The following is a 19,204-nucleotide window of genomic DNA, read 5'->3' as shown; positions in this document are numbered from 1 at the left end:
CACTCTTCCCCTTCCCCACATAGGTGTGTTAGGTGTCTTTTTGTGACACCATTTCACCCAAAACTGGTCTAAGCTACAGCCAGTTCCCTTACTACAGATTCCCTATTCCTCTCTCCCTTTATTCTTGTTGTTGGTTTTTTTTTGCATTCTTTCAAACAAAAAATTATGATTTTTAAAAGAAATTTACTATTTACCTTTTAAATATTATATATATGTTTTCTATATATATAATTTCTCAAATATACCCCATCTTAAAGCATATATATAAATATATATATATATGCTTTCCAGGTGGTTCAGTGTGTAAAGAATCCACCTGCAATGCAGAAGATGTAGGCAGACACGAATTTGATCCCCAGGTTGGGACAATCCCCTGGAGGTAGGCATGGCAACTAACTCCAGTATTCTTGCCTGGGAAATCCTATGGTGAGAGGAGCCTGGTGGGCTACATTCCATGGGGTTGCAAAGAGTCAGACATGACTGAAGTGACTGAGCATGCAGGCATGAATGCACATGTATGTATGCATGATGTATTTGTTGGGTTGTGTGAGAGTTTATAAATTATGAGTTGTCCAGTCTATCAGTTGGTCATATTTTGTCCTCCCACCCATTGCTTTTTATTTTTTTTTTTAGGTAATTAATTTATTTTTTATTGGAGGCAAATTATTTTACAATATTATATTGGTTGGTTTTGCCATTTTTAAACATAGTAGTCATCCTTTGCTGCCATCTTGTGGAACACATGTGTTTGTATTCAGCTTAAGATTGCTTACATCTTTTTTAAAAGCATGTTTAAATCCATGTTTATATATTTGGAACTTGTAGTGCTAGATACTGCTTCCTTCACTGTTTTTTAAAAATTGTATTTCCAATCCTTTTCATAAGATTGCACCCATTTCATTTATATTTAACCTTATGTTAACTTGAGTGTTGTTATTTTGTATATTTTCTTTCAGATTCATCTTACTCTTTTACTACTATTCAACATTGTTTAGTAAAGTTGTTTTGAATCAGCTATATTTAATTTGTTTTTATTTCCTCTGATATTCTTTGTGTTTTATAAAATTTATTTCTACATAAATGCACATCTTTATGAAACCACAAGAGTGAACAGTGAACAAATCAGGTGAGGTCCCTGTCTGTTAGGGTCTCACATTCCAATGGAGAAAGAAGATTACAATAAAATAAATGCATGTGTGACAAAAATCCCTCAGGCATAAACCAAATGAAGAAAGGGGAAGATTTTTGTAGCATGTGGAAGGTTTTACAGCATATTGGAGGGGGAGGACTTTACCTTTGGGATAGGAATCAGAAACAAAAGTAGAATGTGACCAACAGGTTTGTCAAAAAGATATCAGAATACAAAGCCCAAGAGTAACAAAGAAAGATGCAACAGAAAAAAAAAAAAATGAGAAAAGGGCCAGCTTCATCTACTATTGGACCATATTAAAAATGGTGGTGTTTCAGTCCCTAAGTCGCATCTGACTTTTGTGACCTCATGGACTGTCGCCCATCAGACTCCTCTGCCCATGGGATTTCCCAGGCAAGAATACTGGAACTGGTTGCTATTTTCTTCCCCACGGGATCTTCCTGACTCAAGCGTATAATCTGGGTCTCCTGAATTGCAGGAGGATGCTTTACTGACTGAGCCACCTAGAAAGCTCATAATTTTAAAAAGTGATAAATGCACTCAAACATAGAAAAAACAGGAATAACTAATTCCCACACCTCAGGGGAATTAGATGGATACTGTAATAAGACAGTGGAGGAATAAACATGCAGTAAGTGTGTGGTTCCTTGGGTCTGAGGTCACTTTAGCACGTGCACTGCTTCATGTTCTCTCTGCAAACCAATTCTTTTGTTGAGCTCTTTATTTTTATTGTTTTTCTCTTAGCAGGAACTAGGCTTCTTTCAAAACTATTCTTGTGTTTACTGTGATGAATAAGAAATGTTTTTGATTGTGTCGTAGAGTAAAACAGGTGGCCCAAGTGGTAAAGAACCCACCTGCCAATGCAGGAGATGTAAGAGTTATGGGTTCAATCCCTGAGTCAGGAAGATCCCCTGGAGGAGGGCGTGGCTACCCACTCCAGTATTCTTGCTTAGAGAATCCCATGTACAGAGGAGAGTGGCAGGCTACAGTCCAAAGGACTGCAGAGTCAGACACAACTGAAGCGACTTCACACACTCTCAGGCAGAGTAAACAGGCAACTTACATATGATCTAGTATGTTTGCACAGACAAGAAATAAAGACACATGTATGCACCTATGCATACACACACAAACACACAAGGAAGCTAAACAAAGAAAACCAAAAACATTTACCACATATGACACATCCTTATATTTTCTTTTGTGTTTTACTGTATTCTCTTTTGGTCTTAAAAGCTGCATAGACTGTAACTGTAACAGGTCTGAGCCTCGAATAGAATGTAAAAAGCATTCCTCCAGCATGTCTTCCATATCTATGTTACTGTTTTCCAGCTTCATTTTGTTTTCTAATCATAGGCAATTTCTGTGAGAACATAGTCTTTCATTCCTTTATGCAAATATGTTTATTCAGCTACTGTTTGAAACTAAACTAAGTATGGGGTGTTAAGGATTATGTATGACATTGATACATGGCTCATGACACTCACAGTCTAGTAGAGAATATAAGATATGGAATTAAATCAAAATTACACACTGATGCTGAAGCTGAAACTGCAATACTTTGGCCACCTCATGCGACGAGTTGACTCACTGGAAAAGACTCTGATGCTGGGAAAGGTTGGGGGCGAGAGGAGAAGGGGACGACGGAGAATGAGATGGCTGGATGGCATCACCGACTCTGTGGACATGAGTTTGAGTGAACTCCAGGAGTTGGTGATGGACAGGGAGGCCTGGCGTGCTGTGATTCATGGGGTCGCGGAGAGTCAGACACGACTGAGCGACTGAACTGAACTGAACTGAAACTTATTGTGTAAATTATTGTAAGAGAGTATCTTTTTGTGGAAATGTTTAAAAAAAGAAGATTCATATAGATGATATCAGTTCAGTTCAGTTCAGTAGCTCAGTCCTGTCCGACTCTTTGCGACCCTATGCACTGCAGCACGCCAGGCTTCCCTGTCCATCACCAACTCCCGGAGTTCACTCAAACTCATGTCCATTGAGTCAGTGATGCCATCCAACCATCTCATCCTCTGCCGACCCTTCTGCTCCTGCCTTCAATCTTTCTCAGCATCAGGGTCTTTTCCAATGAGTCAGTTCTTCGCATCAGGTGGCCAAAGTATTGGAGTTTCAGCTTCAACATTAGTCCTTCCAATGAACACTCAGGACTGATATCCTTTAGGATTAACTGGTTGTATCTCCTTGCAGTACAAGGGACTCTCAAGAGTCTTCTCCAACATCACAGTTCAAAAGCATCAATTCTTCTGCACTCAGGTTTCTTTATAGTCCAACTCTCACATCCATACATGACTACTGGAAACACCATAGCTTTGACTAGAGGGACCTTTGTTGGCAAAATAATATCTCTGCTTTTTAATAGGCTGTCTAGATTGGTCATAGTTTTTCTTCCAAGGAGTAAGCGTCTTTTAATTTCAAGCTTGAAGTCACCATCTGCAGTGATTTTGGAGCCCCAGAAAATAAAGTCTGTCACTGTTTCCATTGTTTCCCCATCTATTTGGCATGAAGTGATGGGACTGGATGCCATGATCTTAGTTTTAAGCCAACTTTCTCACTCTCCTGTTTCACTCTCATCAAAAGGCTCTTTAGTTCTTCTTTGCTTTCTGCCATAAGTGTGATGTCATCTGCATATCTGAGGTTATTGATATTTCTCCAAACAATCTTAATTCCAGCTCGGGATTCATCCAAACCAGCATTTCTCATGACGTACTCTGCATACAAGTTAAATAATCAGGGTGACAACATACAGCGTTGACGTACTCCTTTCCCGATTTGGAACCAGTCTGTTGTTCCATGTCCAGTTCTAACTATTGCTTCCTGACCTGCACACAAATTTCTCAGGAGGCAGGTAAGGTCATCCGGTATTCCCATCTCTTGAAGACTTTTCCACAGTTTATTGTGATCCATACAGTCAAAGGTTTTGGTGTAGTCAATAAAGCAGAAGTAGATGTTTTTCTGGAACTCTCTTGCTTTTTTTATGATCCATCAGGTGTTGGCAGTTTGATATCTGGCTCCTCTGGCTTTTCTAAATCCAGCTTGAACATCTGGAAGTTCATGTTCATGTACTGTTGAAGCCTGGCTTGTAGAATTTTGAGCATTCCTTTGCTAGCATGGGAGATGAGTGCAACAGTGCAGTAGTTTAAGCATTCTTTGGCATTGCCTTTCTTTAGGATTGGAATGAAAACTGACCTTTTCCAGTCCCGTGGCCACTGCTGAGTTTTCCAAATTAGCTGGCATATTGAGTGCAACACTCTCACAGCATCATTCTTTAGGATGTGGAATAGCTCAACTGGTATTCCATCACCTCCACTAGCTTTGTTCATAGTGATGCTTCCTAAGGCCCACTTGACTTCACATTCCAGGATGATTGGCTCTAGGTGAGTGATCACACCATTGTAGTTATCTGGGTCATGAAGATCTTTTTTGTACAGTTCTTCTGTGTGTTCTTGCTACCTCTTCTTAATATCTTCTGCTTCTGTTAGGTCCATACCATTTCTGTCCTTTATTGTGCCCATCTTTGCATGAAAAGTTTCCTTGGCATCTCTAATTTTCTTGAAGAGATCCCTAGTCTTTCCCATTCTATTGTTTTCCTCAATTTCTTTGCATTGATCACTGAGGAAGGCTTTCTTATCTCTCCTTGCTATTCTTTGGAACTCTGCATTCAAATGGGTATATCTTTACTTTTCTCCTTTGCCTTTTACTTCTCTTCTTTTCATAGCTATTTGTAAGGCCTCCTCAGAGAACCATTAGGCCTTTTCTCATTTCTTTTCCTTGGGGATGGTCTTGATCACTGCCTCTTTTATGATGTCACGAACCTTCATCCATAGTTCTTCAGGCACTTTGTCTATCAGATCTAATCCCTTGAATCTATTCATCACTTCCACTGTATAATCGTAAGGGGTTTAAGTCATACATGAATGGTCTAGTGGTTTTCCCTACTTTCTTCAATTTAAGTCTGAATTTGGCAATAAGGAGTTCATGATCTGAGCCACAGTCAGCTTCCAGTCTTGTTTTTGCTGACTATATAGAGCTTCTCCGTCTTTGGCTGCAAAGAATATAATCAATCTGATTTCAGTATTGACCATCTGGTGATGTCCATGTGTAGAGTCTTCTCTTGTGTTGTTGGAAGAGGAGTTTGCTATGACCAGTGCGTTCTCTTGGCAAAACTCTATTAGCTTCATTCTGTACTCCAAGGCCAAACTTGCCTGTTACTCCTACTTTTTTACTTCGTACTTTTGCATTCCAGTCCCCTCAGTTCAGTTCAGTTCAGTCGCTCAGTCGTGTCCGACTCTCCGCGACCCCATGAATCACAGCACGCCAGGCCTCCCTGTCCATCACCAACTCCCGGAGTTCACTCAAACTCATGTCCATCGAGTCAGTCGTGCCATCCAGCCATCTCGTTCTCTGTCGTCCCCTTCTCCTCCCGCCCCCAACCTTTCCCAGCATCAGAGTCTTTTCCAGTGAGTCGACTCGTCGCATGAGGTGGCCAAAGTATTGCAGTTTCAGCTTCAGCATCAGTCCTTCCAATGAACACCCAGGATTGATCTCCTTTAGAATGGACTGGTTGGATCTCCTTGCAGTATAAGGGACTCTCAAGAGTCTTCTCCAACACCACAGTTCAAAAGCATCGATTCTTCGGCGATCAGCTTTCTTCACAGTCCAACTCTCACATCCATCCATGACCACGGGAAAAACCATAGCCTTGAATAGACGGACCTTGGTTGGCAAAGTAATGTCTCTGCTTTTTAATATACTATCTAGGCTGGTCATAACTTTCCTTCCAAGGAGTAAGCGTCTTTTAATTTCCTGGCTGCTATCAGCATCTGCAGTGATTTTGGAGCCCCAAAAAATAAAGTCTGACACTGTTTCCACTGTTTTTCCATCTATTTCCCATGAAGTGATGGGACCAGATGCCATGATCTTTGTTTTCTGAATGTTGAGCTTTTAATGTTTTAAAAGGACATCTTTTGGGGGGTGTTAGTTCTAGAAGGTCTTGTAGGTCTTATTAGAACCATTCAACTTCAACTTCTGCAGCATTACTGGTTGGGGCATAGTCTTGGATTACTGTGATATTGAATGGTTTGCCTTGGAAACGAGCAGAGATCATTCTGTCGTTTTTGAGATTGCACCCAAGTACTACATTTTGGACTCTTTTGTTGACTGTGATGGCTACTCCATTTCTTCTAAGGAATTATTTCTCACAGTAGTATATATAATGGTCATCAGAGTTAAATTCACCCATTCCATATGCAGTCTAAAAAAAGAAGATGGAGTCTTTTTTTTAATCAGAAGAAAATTGGTTTACGATGTTGTGTTGATTTCTGCCAGACAACATCGCAAATCAGCCATAACTATATAGGACGGGCTTCCCTGATAACAGTTGGTAAAGAATCTGCCTGCAATGCAGGAGACCCCAGTTTGATTCCTGGGTCGTGAAGAGCGACTGGAGAAGGGATAGGTTACCCACTCCAGTATTCTTGGGCTTCCCTTGTGGCTCAGCCGGTAAAGAATCTGCCTGCAGTGTGGAAGACCTGGGTTTGATCCCTGGGTTAGAAGGATCTTCTGGAGAAGGGAAAGGCTACCAATTCCAGTATTCTGGTATGGAGAGTTCCATGGACTGTATAGCCCATGGGGTCGCAAAGGGTCAGACACAACTGAGTGACTTTCACTTTCACTTTTCACTTTTATATACGTGTGTGTGTGTGTGTGTGTGTGTGTGTGTGTGTATCACCTTCCTCTTGAACCACCCTCCCCTACCCATAGCCCACTCCCACAGAAAGCCAGACTGAATACAAAATTGTCATATTTAAATAGAGCCCTGTTTTATGTGTCCAGGGTATTTAGGTACTATTGAAACTGAAGCTCCAATCCTTTGGCTATCTGATGCAAAGAGCTGACTCTGCAAAAATAGTACTGGACTTTAGGTACTATTGGTACACTTAGGAAAGAAAAATAATCTAATGTTGACAGCTGGACTTGTGACATTGTTTTCCTAATTGTGTGCCTGAGATTGAGAATAGCCTGGTCATTGCAAGGAGGCCTCTTAGTACCTCCAAATTTTCTGATACTATATCTCATCACTCTACCTCATGGACTTTCCCGTGGATACAAAAGCTTCCTTTCAAACTTGATTTTCTAAAACAAATACCTTTTCAGGTCCTTCCACCTTGGAGTTGTCTCTGTCCACCACACGCATTTCCTTCAGATAACCTCACATCTCCGGCCCTCAATTCCATGAGGTCTCTGTTCAGATGTTTGGCGGACTATCTGAACACTTCATAAAACATTGTTCTTGTTGTTCACTCAGACATGTCCAGCCCTTTGTAACCCCATGGACTGCAGCACACCAGGCTTCTCTGTACTTCACCATTTCCTGAAGTTTGCTCGAACTCATGTCCATTGAGTCGGGTGATGCCATCCAACCATCTCATCCTCTGTGGCCCTCTCCTCCTCCTGCCCTCAATCTTTCCCAGCATCAGGGTTTTTTGCAGAGTCATCTCTTTGCATCAGATAGGATTGGAGCTTCAGCTTCAGCATCAGTCCTTCCAATGAATATTCAGGGCTGACTTCCTTTAGAATTGACTGGTTTGATCTTGCAGTCCAAGGGACTCTCAATAGTCTTCTCCAACACTACAGTTCAAAAGCATCAATTCTTTGGCCTTCAGCCTTCTTTATGGTCCAACTCTCACATCTGTACATGACTACTGGAGAAACCATGGTTTTGACTATAAGGACCTTTGTCAACAAAGTGATGTCTCTGCTTTTTAATATGCTATCTAAGTTTGTCATAGTTTTTCTTTCAAGGAGCAAGCATCTTTTAATTCCATGGTGCAGTCACCATCCACAGTGATTTTGGAGCCCAAGAAAATAAAGCATAATACCCCCATTAACTTTTTCTTCATACTAGATCTCTTTCTTCATATCAACTATCTCTCAGTACAGTATGCTCTTTATCTAGAAGTAGGTCAGTCCTCAATTTATATTCCCCCAAAACATGGCAGAATTTCTCATCTAAACTCCCAAAAACATGACTATTTGGGGAGAAGGCTGGATATGGGCCAGGAGTTGGTACTCAGAGATGGCACAGGGGATTTCTTGAAGGAGAAATTTTCATACAAAAATTATGGATTTTAATTTTTGAATGCAAAATTTTAGAATTTCAACCTTGTTACAATGCCAATTTCAGATAAAATCAGTCATGTCATTTGTTTTGTTTCCAGGTAGTCACCTCTACTTCATGGAATTGGGGAATAATACACAAATTTCAGAATTTCTTCTTCTGGGATTCTCAGAGGAACCAGAACTACAGGCCCTCATATTTGGGCTTTTTCTTTCCATGTACCTGATCACTGTGTTTGGAAACCTGCTCATCATCCTGGCAGTCAGCTCAGACACCCACCTACACACTCCCATGTACTTCTTTCTCTCCAATCTGTCCTTTGTAGACATTTGTTTCACCTCTACCACTATCCCAAAGATGTTGTGGAACATCCAAACACAGAGCCAAGTTATCACCTATGAAGGTTGCATTGCACAAATTTATTTTTTCCTCCTCTCTGCATTATTGGACATCTTCCTCCTCACGGTGATGGCCTATGACCGCTTTGTGGCCATCTGTCACCCCCTGCACTACATGGTCATTATGAACCCTCGGCTCTGCTTTCTGCTGGTTCTGGTGTCCTGGACCATCAGTGTCCTGAATTCCTTGTTACAAAGTTTAATTTTGTTACAGCTTCCTTTTTGCACTATTGTGGAAATCCCTGACTTTTTTTGTGACCTCAGTCAGATAACCCAACTTGCCTGTTCTGACACCTTTCTTAATAATATGGTGATGTATCTTACAGTTGTGCTTCTGGGTGGTGGTCCGCTGGCTGGTATCCTTTATTCTTACTCAAAGATAGTTTCCTGTATATGCAGAATCTCATCAGCTCAGGGGAAGTATAAAGCATTTTCTACCTGTGCATCTCACCTCTCAGTTGTCTCCTTATTCTTTTGTACGAGCCTAGGAGTGTACCTTAGCTCTGCTGCTGCCCACAGCTCCCACTCAAGTGCAACAGCCTCGGTGATGTACACTGTGGTCACACCCATGCTGAACCCCTTTATCTACAGTCTGAGAAACAAAGACATAAAGGAGGCTCTGAAAAGATTCTTTGTGATGGCAAGTCTAAAAAGGTCAATTATTCTGGATTTGGAGAAGTGCCCAAGATTGCAGATCTCAAAGTCTTAGAGTCAGTAGTTGTGATTTTTTTATCAGACTTTGGAAGTACAAGTTACCCTGTTATTTATTTCCTGGAATTCTAATTTTTTTCAACTTCTCTACACAATTTAATTACTCATTTAATTACTCTTCTTTGTCAAATATCCATTTTTCTTTCCTTCTATTCTTTCTTCCTATTTTTCCTACTTCATCCCCAAGTTTTGATATCAAAAAGTTGGAAATTCTCATTTATCTCATGAAACTGCTTGGGTTTATTAAGAACAATTTCTTTTAAAATGACAAATACCATTAAAAAATAAATTAACAAAATAAAATGACAAATACCATCGCAGGTGATGCATTGATGCATCTTAGTTTTGCTAGAAGAATAGTCATGAGTTACCACTTCATCAGAAAAAAACTAAACTACAGAATTCATTTTTATAACATTCTGGGAAAGGAAAAACCTGAGACTACAATTTTTCACTTCTGGGTCCATCATTCCTTTTTATGGCCTGAACTGGTGTTCCTGATAATGTAGACCTTAACAAAACAGTCTGTTTTATAAAAGGTCATTGGGTTTTAGTCTCCTGAATAGGATTCTATTCTCTTATCAGACTCTATGTACACATTCCCTACCATAGTCATTAGCAAAGCTGATTATAAAATACAGATCTGCCCTTGTAGTCTACACAGAAACAGAAACTGAAGTAAATCAATTGACTTAATATGATCTTCAGCCATATTATGACTTAGTCAGAGTCATATGACAATATGAATCAGAGATGACATTGCATATATTTATACAAATTTTAAATGATACTTTGTATTATTATTCATGCCATTTATTTTTAAGCTGTATGTATATTCATTAAAGTATGGAATATCAGTGTAAATGTATAAGGTGATTGATGAACCTGTTTTTATTTTTTCTTATTGAATTATCTCACTCATCCTACTTAAAAATTTCAGATGATGCCTACAGCTGTTACTTTTTCCACTGTTCTAAATAAAACTTAACATCCATTCTAAATGTTGTCAGAAACAAAATGAGCAGTGAATGGGCAGTATCACCCACTATTTATCTCACATAGCAATTCCTTCAACTATCACGATCAAAACCGAATCATAAGAATGTGCTTTCTTGTATAGACATAAGACCCAGGGTCAGCCTGTTTTGCACAAAAATGCATGTTCTTGCAAGCTCTCCTGGCTATCAGGAAAGAAACATCAATGAAATCACTTTTTAATAGAGTTGTGTGGATGAGAGTAATCGGCAATGCCATTTGCAAATGTTAGAACACAGTGAAACATAACAAGCAGTAGATTATTATCTTTGCTCTTAAGATCGTTCCACTGATGATTATATTTGTTAGCAGGCTGAGTAACCATCCATCATAAAATAAAATATTAAAACATAATGTATTTATTATCAAATGAGATGGTATGGCTTGGAGTTGTTCCAAGTTATACTAGATTTCCTGTGAATCTATAATTAGCTGCCAGTCTCTGTAATTAGCTTTCAGTCTCTACACAGTTGGAGAAGGAAATGGCAACCTGCCGGGAGCCAGCGAGGGAAATCCTACCCATGGCAAAGGTCAATTGGGGAAGAGGCCTGGCAGGCAAAGGTTAATCAGGACTCCAGGAACCCCCTGGACTTACCTGAACATCTACCCCAAAGAAAACTGGAGTCTGACTGCCTTACTATCTTACGTCTCTTATCAAGTCCTCTAATACTTACGGGGGCTTCCCCCCAACCACCTTTCTCTGAAAACATTAATTCAGAGCTGTAGTTAAAAAGTTCTCCTTGGCTTAATAGGAGTGTTCCAATCCAAGCCCCTCTGATAGCTTTCTAACTTGCATGACAAGTTTGTCCGGGATCTTACAACTATGAATGTGACTGTTCATAGCCTCCCAGCCATGCAAGGACAGAAAGCCTAATACTCTAAAATACAGGAATTTGTTGAAGAAGTTAAAATTATTAGAATAGTACTAAAAAAGATTTCAGTGTTGAATCAATGCTTGCTGCAAAGTTTCCTCTATCTATTGTATCCTTGGAAATATATTAATCACATATAGAGAAAATAAGTAGTAGCCTTTGATTTAACCACATCAGATCTTAAGTTAATAAATTCCTTTCTTGTAGCTCACTACACCTTTGCCTTATAGGAATGTAACTTTGTCATGTGTCTAGCACCTGACTTTAGGAAAATCATCTTAAAAGAATATAAGATTTTTTCTAGCTAACTAACCTTTGTTAAGAGAGAGGGCCATAAACTGTTGGCAGGCCACCTGGCCAGAAGATGATGTAAACCAACTAAAACTTTTGTATATCACGAGACATACAAAAATGAGCCCTGATCCTGATAAGGGTCAAGATTGCTGACCCCGCATGATTTTGGCGTGACTCTATACCTCCCTTTCTCTATTTTTTATGTGCACAACTTAGGGTATAAAAGCAGCACTGGAAAATAAAGTTTGGGGCCTTGCTCACTGAAGCTTGGTCTCCCCATGTCGTTCTTTCTCTTTTTCCATCCTTTTCTCTGTTCTCCTTTTTCTGGTTGAGATCCTTGGAGCGCTGGGCCCTCTGAGTTTACTTATCTGCCTGGGCTTCTAAGACCCACTTGAGGGGGTGTCCTGGTGGGGTGCCTCCAGTGATTCGAGAGGGCGCCCGCGGCCTATGTAAACAGAGTAAACCCCGTGCTGGGGTTTTATTGGTTTCCAGCGTAAACCAAGGAATCATCAGCCCCTGTCTCTCTCTCTCTCTTTCTCTCTCTCTCTGACGCCGACGCCGTTCATCCCGAGGATACCCTGGGTCCATATCGAGACTGGTCCCCAATAGCAACCCACTCCATTAATCTTGCCTGGAGAATCCCAAGGACAGAGGAGCCTGGTGGGCTGCCATCTATGGGGTCGCATAGAGTCAGAAACGACTGAAGGAACTTAGTAACAGCAGCAGCAACAGCTCTATACAGTACTTCTAAGGCTCATCCATGATCCTGTGCCTGGTTGTAGTGCTTGTCTCTCTAAAACCAAACTGTGGACAGTTCACCCATTTCTATATCTAGGTTAACATAGTTTACAGGAAAAAAAAATGAGTTTGTCACAAGTAAGTTGTCTTAAATAAGACTGAGAGCCAAAGAATTGATGCTTTTGAACTGTGGTGCTGGAGAAGACTCTTGAGAGTCCCTTGGACTTCAAGGAGATCAAACTAGTGTATTCTAAAGAAAATCAACCCTGAATATTCATGGGAGGACTGATGCTGAAGGTCCAATAATTTGGTCACCTGATGTGAAGACCTGACTCATTGGAAAAGCCCCTGATGCTGGGAAAGACTGAGGGCAGGAGGAAAAGAGGGCAATACAGGATGAGGTGGTTGGATGACATCACTAACTCGGTGATGGGAGTCTATCGGGGACCTGCCTCGATATGGACCCAGGCTATCCTCGGGATGAACGGCGTCAGCGTCAGCGAGAGAGAGAGAGAAAGAGAGAGAGAGACAGGGGCTGAAAATTCCTTGGTTTACGCAGGAAACCAATAAAACCCCAGCACGGGGTTTACTCTGTTTACATAGGCCGCAGGCGCCCTCTCAAATCACTGGAGGCACCCCACCAGGGCACCCCCTCGAGTGGGTCTTAGAAGCCCAGGCAGATAAGTAAACTCAGAGGGCCCAGCACTCCAAGGATCTCAACCAGGAAAAGGAGAACAGAGAAAAGGATGGAAAAAGAGAAAGAACGACATGGGGAGACAAAGCTTCAGTGAGCAAGGCCCAAAACTTTATTTTCCAGTGCTGCTTTTATACCCTAAGTTGTGCACATAAAAAATAGAGAAAGGGAGGTATAGAGTCACGCCAGAATCACGCGGGGTCAGCAATCTTGACCCTTATCAGGATCAGGGCTTATTTTTGTATGTCTCGTGATATACAAAAGTTTTAGTTGGTTTACATCATCTTCTGGCCAGGAGGCCTGCTAACAGTTTATGGCCCTCTCTACTATCAAAGGTTTAGTTAGCTAGAAAAAGGCTTATATTCTTTCAAGGTGATTTTCCTAAAGTCAGGCGCTATTCTCCAAAGACACATGACAAGGTTACATTCCTATAAGGCAAGGGTGTAGTGAGCTACAAGAAAGGAATTTATTAACTTAAGATCTGATGTGGTTAAATCAAAGGCTACTACTTATTTTCTCTATATGTGATTAATATATTTCCAAGGATACAATAGAAAATATGGAAACTTTGCAGCAAGCATTGAAATGAAATCTTTTTTAGTACTATTCTAATAATTTTAACTTCTTCAACAAATTCCTGTATTTTAGAATATTAGGCTTTCTGTCCTTGCATGGCTGGGAGGCTGTAACAGTCACATTCGTAGTTGTAAGAGCACGGACAAAATTGTCAGGCAAGTTAGAAAGCTATCAGAGGGGCTTGGATTGGAACACTCCTATTAAGTCTAGGAGAACTTTTTAACTACAGCTCTGAATTAATGTTTTCAGAGAAAGGTGGTTGGGGGGAAGCCCCCGTAAGTATTAGAGGACTTGATAAGAGGCGTGAAATAGTAAGGCAGTCAGACTCCGGTTTTTTGGGGGGTAGATGCTCGGGTAAGTCCAGGGGTTCCTGGAGTCCTGATTAGCCTTTGCCTGCCAGGCCTCTTCCCCAATTGACCTTTGCCATGGGTAGGATTTCCCTCGCTGGCTCCCGGCAGGAGCCTGACTGTTTTGACACCCACGGATTGTAGCCTGCTAGGCTCCTCTGTCCATGGGATTCTCCAGGCAAGAATACTGGAGTGTGTTGCCATGACCTCCTCCAGGGGATCTTCCCGACCCAGGGATCGAACCTGGTGTCTCTTATGTCTCCTGCATTGACAGCGGGTTCTTTACCACAAGCGACATGTAGGAGTGAAAGTGAAAGTTGCTCAGTATGTCCAACTCTTTGAGACCCCGTGGACTGTAGCCAGCCAGGCTCCCCTGTCCATGGGAATTCTGTAGGTCAGAATACTGGACTGTGTAGACATTCCCCCCTCCAGGGGATCTTCCCAACCAGGGAGTGAATCCAGGTCTCCCGCATTGCAGGCGGATTCTTTACCTTTTTAACCACCAAGGAAACCAGTGCCACCTGGGAATCCCATTGAACAGGGTAAGGGAAGAAAATTTCATATGACTCCCATCTCCTCTACCCCAAGTCTGGAGATCCCAGTGAAAAGAGAGACACCTCAAAGTGGGGAAAGAAGAGTTAAGTGAACATCTGTACTTATAATTTGGAGTAACAAGAGGAATATGTGCCCAACGAACAGATATAGGGAGCAAAATTCTTCATAGTTGAAAATTCAGGGCTTAATGGGACACCATTGTTTCTTTTGGGTGTTCAAAGCCTGACTGAGAGACCGTTATTTCACTCCTTCCTGCCATCTTGCCAGGGGTAAGATTTCAATCTCTACCATCAACCATCCAGGGGGAATTTGTGATTCCTTCTGGAGACTGTCCTCTCAGAGATCACAATCCTTGAGTCTGAAAGCCCCGTAGATATTGTAGGAGTGAATCAGAGAGAAGGAAAACCAAGAATGCTTACCTGAGCCAATCCTCCCTAAACTATGACCCCCAATTCACTGTGATTGGTTGCTTGTTTGCTTTATTCATTCATTATCTTATTTATGATGCCTAAGAAAGAAGATGCATCTTCATGCAAAGATGGGCTCGATAAAGGACAGAAATGGTATGGACCTAACAGAAGCAGAAGATATTAAGATGAGGTGGCAAGAATACACAGAAGAACTGTACAAAAAAGATCTTCACGACGAAGATAATCACGATGGCGTGATCACTCACCTGGAACCAGACATCTTGGAATATGAAGTCAAGTGGGCCTTAGAGAGCATCACGACAAATAAAGCTAGTGGAGGTGATGGAATTCCAATTGAGCTATTTCAAATCCTGAAAGATGATGCTGTGAAAGTGCTGCACTCAATATGCCAGCAAATTTGGAAAACTCAGCAATGGCCACAAGACTGGAAAAGGTCAGTCTTCATTCCAATGCCAAAGAAAGGGAATGCCAAAGAACGCTCAAACTACCGCACATTTCCACTCATCTCACACGCTAGTAAAGTCATGCTCAAAATTCTCCAAGCTAGGCTTCAGCAATATGTGAATCGTGAACTTCCAGATGTTCAAGCAGGTTTTAGAAAAGGCAGAGGAACCAGAGATCAAATTGCCAACATCCGCTGGATCATGGAGAAAGCAAGAGAGTTCCAGAAAAACATCTATTTCTGCTTCATTGACTATGCAAAGCCTTTGACTGTGTGGATTGCAATAAACTGTGGAACATTCTGAAAGAGATGGGAATACCAGACCACCTGACCTGCCTCTTGAGAAACCTGTATGCAGGTCAGGAAGCAACAGTTAGAACTGGACATGGAACAACAGACTGGTTCCAAATAGGAAAAGGAGTACGTCAAGGTTGTATATTGTCACCCTACTTATTTAACCTATATGCAGAGTACATCATGAGGAACGCTGGGCTGGAAGAAGCAAAAGCTGGAATCAAGATTGCTGGGAGAAATATCAATAACCTCAGATATGCAGATGACACCACCCTTATGGCAGAAAGTGAAGAGGAACTCAAAGGCCTCTTGATGAAAGTGAAAGAGGAGAGTGAAAAGGTTGGCTTGAAGCTCAACATTCAGAAAACGAAGATCATGGCATCTGGTCCTATCACTTCATGCGAAATAGATGGGGAAACAGTGGAAACAGTGTCAGATTTTATTTTTGGGAGCTCCAAAATCACTGCAGATGCTGATTGCAGCCATGAAATTTAAAGACGCTTACTCCTTGGAAGGAAAGTTATGACCAGCCTAGATAGCATATTAAAAAGCAGAGACATTACTTTGCCAACAAAGGTCCGTCTAGTCAAGGCTATGGTTTTTCCCGTGGTCATGTATGGATGTGAGAGTTGGACTGTGAAGAAAGCTGATCGCCGAAGACTTGATGCTTTTGAACTGTGGTGCTGGAGAAGACTCTTGAGAGTCCCTTGTACTGCAAGGAGATCCAACCAGTCCATTCTAAAGGAGATCAATCCTGGGTGTTCATTGGAAGGACTGATGCTAAAGCTGAAACTCCAATACTTTGGCCACCTCATGGGACGAGTTGACTCACTGGAAAAGACTCTGATGCTGGGAGGGATTGGGGGTAGGAGGAGAAGGGGACGACAGAGAATGAGATGGCTGGATGGCATCACCGACTCTGTGGACATGAGTTTGAGTGAACTCCGGGAGTTGGTGATGGACAGGGAGGCCTGGTGTGCTGTGGTTCATGGGGTCGCAAAGAGTCAGACACGACTGAGCGACTGAACTGAACTGAACTGAAGAAAGAAGTGAATATTGTACTCAGAAAAGCAAAGGTCAATGTTGAAAATTAAATTGAAGTGCCATGTTATGTTTCTTCAGTCCTGTCTGACTCTTTTGACCCTGCAGAGTGTAGTCCGCCAGACTCCTCCAAGAGAACGCTAGAGTGGGTTGCCATGCCCTCCCCAGGGGATCTTCCTGACCCAGGTATTGAACCTGCATCTCTTACAACTCCTGCATTGTCAGGAGGGTTTTTTACCACTAGTGCCACCTTGGAAGCCCAATTAGAAGACAGAATGGGAGATGTAAAGTGTTTCTTGTAAAAGTGGAAAATAAGTCCAAGGATCTTTGTAATTAACTGGAGTATAGAAATATCCTTATTAGCAGAGGAGGGAAAACACAGTGAAGTGATGGCATTCTTTTTATTTTAAAAGATGGTGCATACTTGACTGTATATTAATGAGAAACACAGACCAAAGAATTCTTTTTTTTTCTTGAAAGTATTCTCTTGCAATAGCATTCATTAGATATATTTCTCATGGTATCCTCTCAGTGTGGGTATTCACATGAAAGAAAATTACAGCTAAAACACCATGACTACAGCCCTTCACTTCACTGAGGAATTGAAGAATATGAATGAAATGCAATCAAAATATGGGTTAAGTTTCACAAGGGGAAAGGGCCACGAACAACTATTGTGGCGTGTGACAGCCCTGAGCTCTGAAAAAACAAAGCTGCATTCCAGGTTCGGCACTGACTTTGGAAACAGCGGTTACACAGGCTTGGCATTAAAAATGAATCTCTGGAGAAGGAACAAGATGCCGGAGGAATAGGATGGTGAGACCACTCTCTCCCCCACAAATTCATCAAAAGAACATTTGAACGTGGAGTAAAGTCCACAAAACAACTTCGGAATGCTGGCAGAGGACATCAGGCACCCAGAAAAGCAGTCCATTGTCTTCAAAAGGAGGTAGGAAAAAACATAAAAGATAAAAAGGAAGACAAAAGAAGTAAGGATGGAGCTCCGTACTGGGAAGGGAGGCTTTAAAAAGAGAGAAGTTTCCAAACACCAGGAAACACTCTCACTGGCAAATCTGTGGAGAGCCTTGGAAGCTCAGAGGGCCACATAACCGGGAGGAAAAAGAAATAATTAAAACCCACAGATTACCTGCCAAACGGTAACTCCCAGTGGAGAAGCAGCACAGACGCCTGCATACTCCATTAGCAAGTGGGGGCTGGGCAGGGAGGAGCCGGCTGAACTGCTTAGAGAGAGGACTGGGCTTGAATGCCCCGAGGGCAATCTGAGAGAACTGGGGATAGCAAAGCAGACTGGGATAGCTTCGAAAGCTCTAACCTAAGACTCCACCAGCCCCGCTCACAGAACAAAGGGCTGAGCAGAGCGAGCCGGCTGCAGTCGGCCCATCCCCCATCCCCCGCCAAGACAGGCAGGGAGGGCAGCCAGAGCCAGAGGGGGCAACCGCGGCCCAGGAAAGGCGTCCGATACAAACTGCAGGCAGGCTTGTTGCTAATCGAGACTTCTTGGGCTCGGGCCAGTCGATATCCGCCTGAGAAGGTGCGCCAGTTATACACCCAGAAAACTGAATGGTAAGGAAAGTTATGACCAAACTTGATAGTATATTAAAAAGCAGAAACATTACTTTGCCAGCCAAGGTCCGCTAGTCAAGGCAATGGTTTTTCCAGTGGTCATGTATGGATGTGAGAGTTGGACTGTGAAGAAAGCTGATCGCCGAAGAATCGATGCTTTTGAACTGTGGTGTTGGAGAAGACTCTTGAGAGTCCCTTATACTGCAAGGAGATCCAACCAGTCCATTCTAAAGGAGATCAATCCTGGATGTTCATTGGAGGGACTGATGCTAAAGCTGAAACTGCAATACTTTGGCCACCTCATGCGACGAGTCGACTCACTGGAAAAGACTCTGATGCTGGGAAAGGTTGGGGGCTGGAGGACAAGGGGACGACAGAGAATAAGATGGCTGGATGGCATCACCGACTCTGTGGACATGAGTTTGAGTGAACTCTGGGAGTTGGTGATGGACAGGGAGGCCTGGTGTGCTGTGGTTCATGGGGTCTCGGAGAGTCGGACAAGACTGAGCGACTGAACTGAACTGAACTGAACTGAGGGACTGGGGAGGTGATAAGTCGCAGCAACTGCGCTCGCCAAACACCTGGTCACCTGAGCTGCTCAGACCGGTGAAGGCACAAAATGCAGGCCCAACCAAGTCTGCGCCTTTGTGGAGTATGCAAGAATCTGAACTTGAGCCGCCCAGACCTGGGAAGTGCATACAACCCAGCACTGGCCACGGACAGTTCCTGGCAGAGCAACCTAAAACCTGTGCAGTGTAGACTGGGACAGCACACGTGCTGTGAGCGGGGGCAATCCCAGTGTGGCTGAGACGCTGCGAGCACTCCCCACAGACGCCAGAGATATTTGTCAGCAGCGTTCCTCCCTTCTCAGAAAAGGACTGAAAAACTAAGCCTTAAAAAGTGTCCA

The 19,204-nt window shown here is 42.4% G+C and overlaps 1 pseudogene; it reads left to right on the top strand.

The window, feature by feature from the left end:
* Window positions 1–8,363: 8,363 nt before the first annotated feature.
* LOC129559276 (olfactory receptor 7A10-like) lies at window positions 8,364–9,466 on the top strand (annotated as a pseudogene).
* The last annotated feature ends 9,738 nt before the right edge of the window (window positions 9,467–19,204 follow it).

This window comes from Moschus berezovskii, chromosome 8 (genome assembly GCF_049115385.1).
Source record: "Moschus berezovskii isolate FMDL1 chromosome 8, NW_MosBer_1.0, whole genome shotgun sequence".
Classification (NCBI taxonomy): Eukaryota; Metazoa; Chordata; class Mammalia; order Artiodactyla; family Moschidae; genus Moschus; species Moschus berezovskii.
This window is presented reverse-complemented; position numbering and strand designations above follow the sequence as displayed.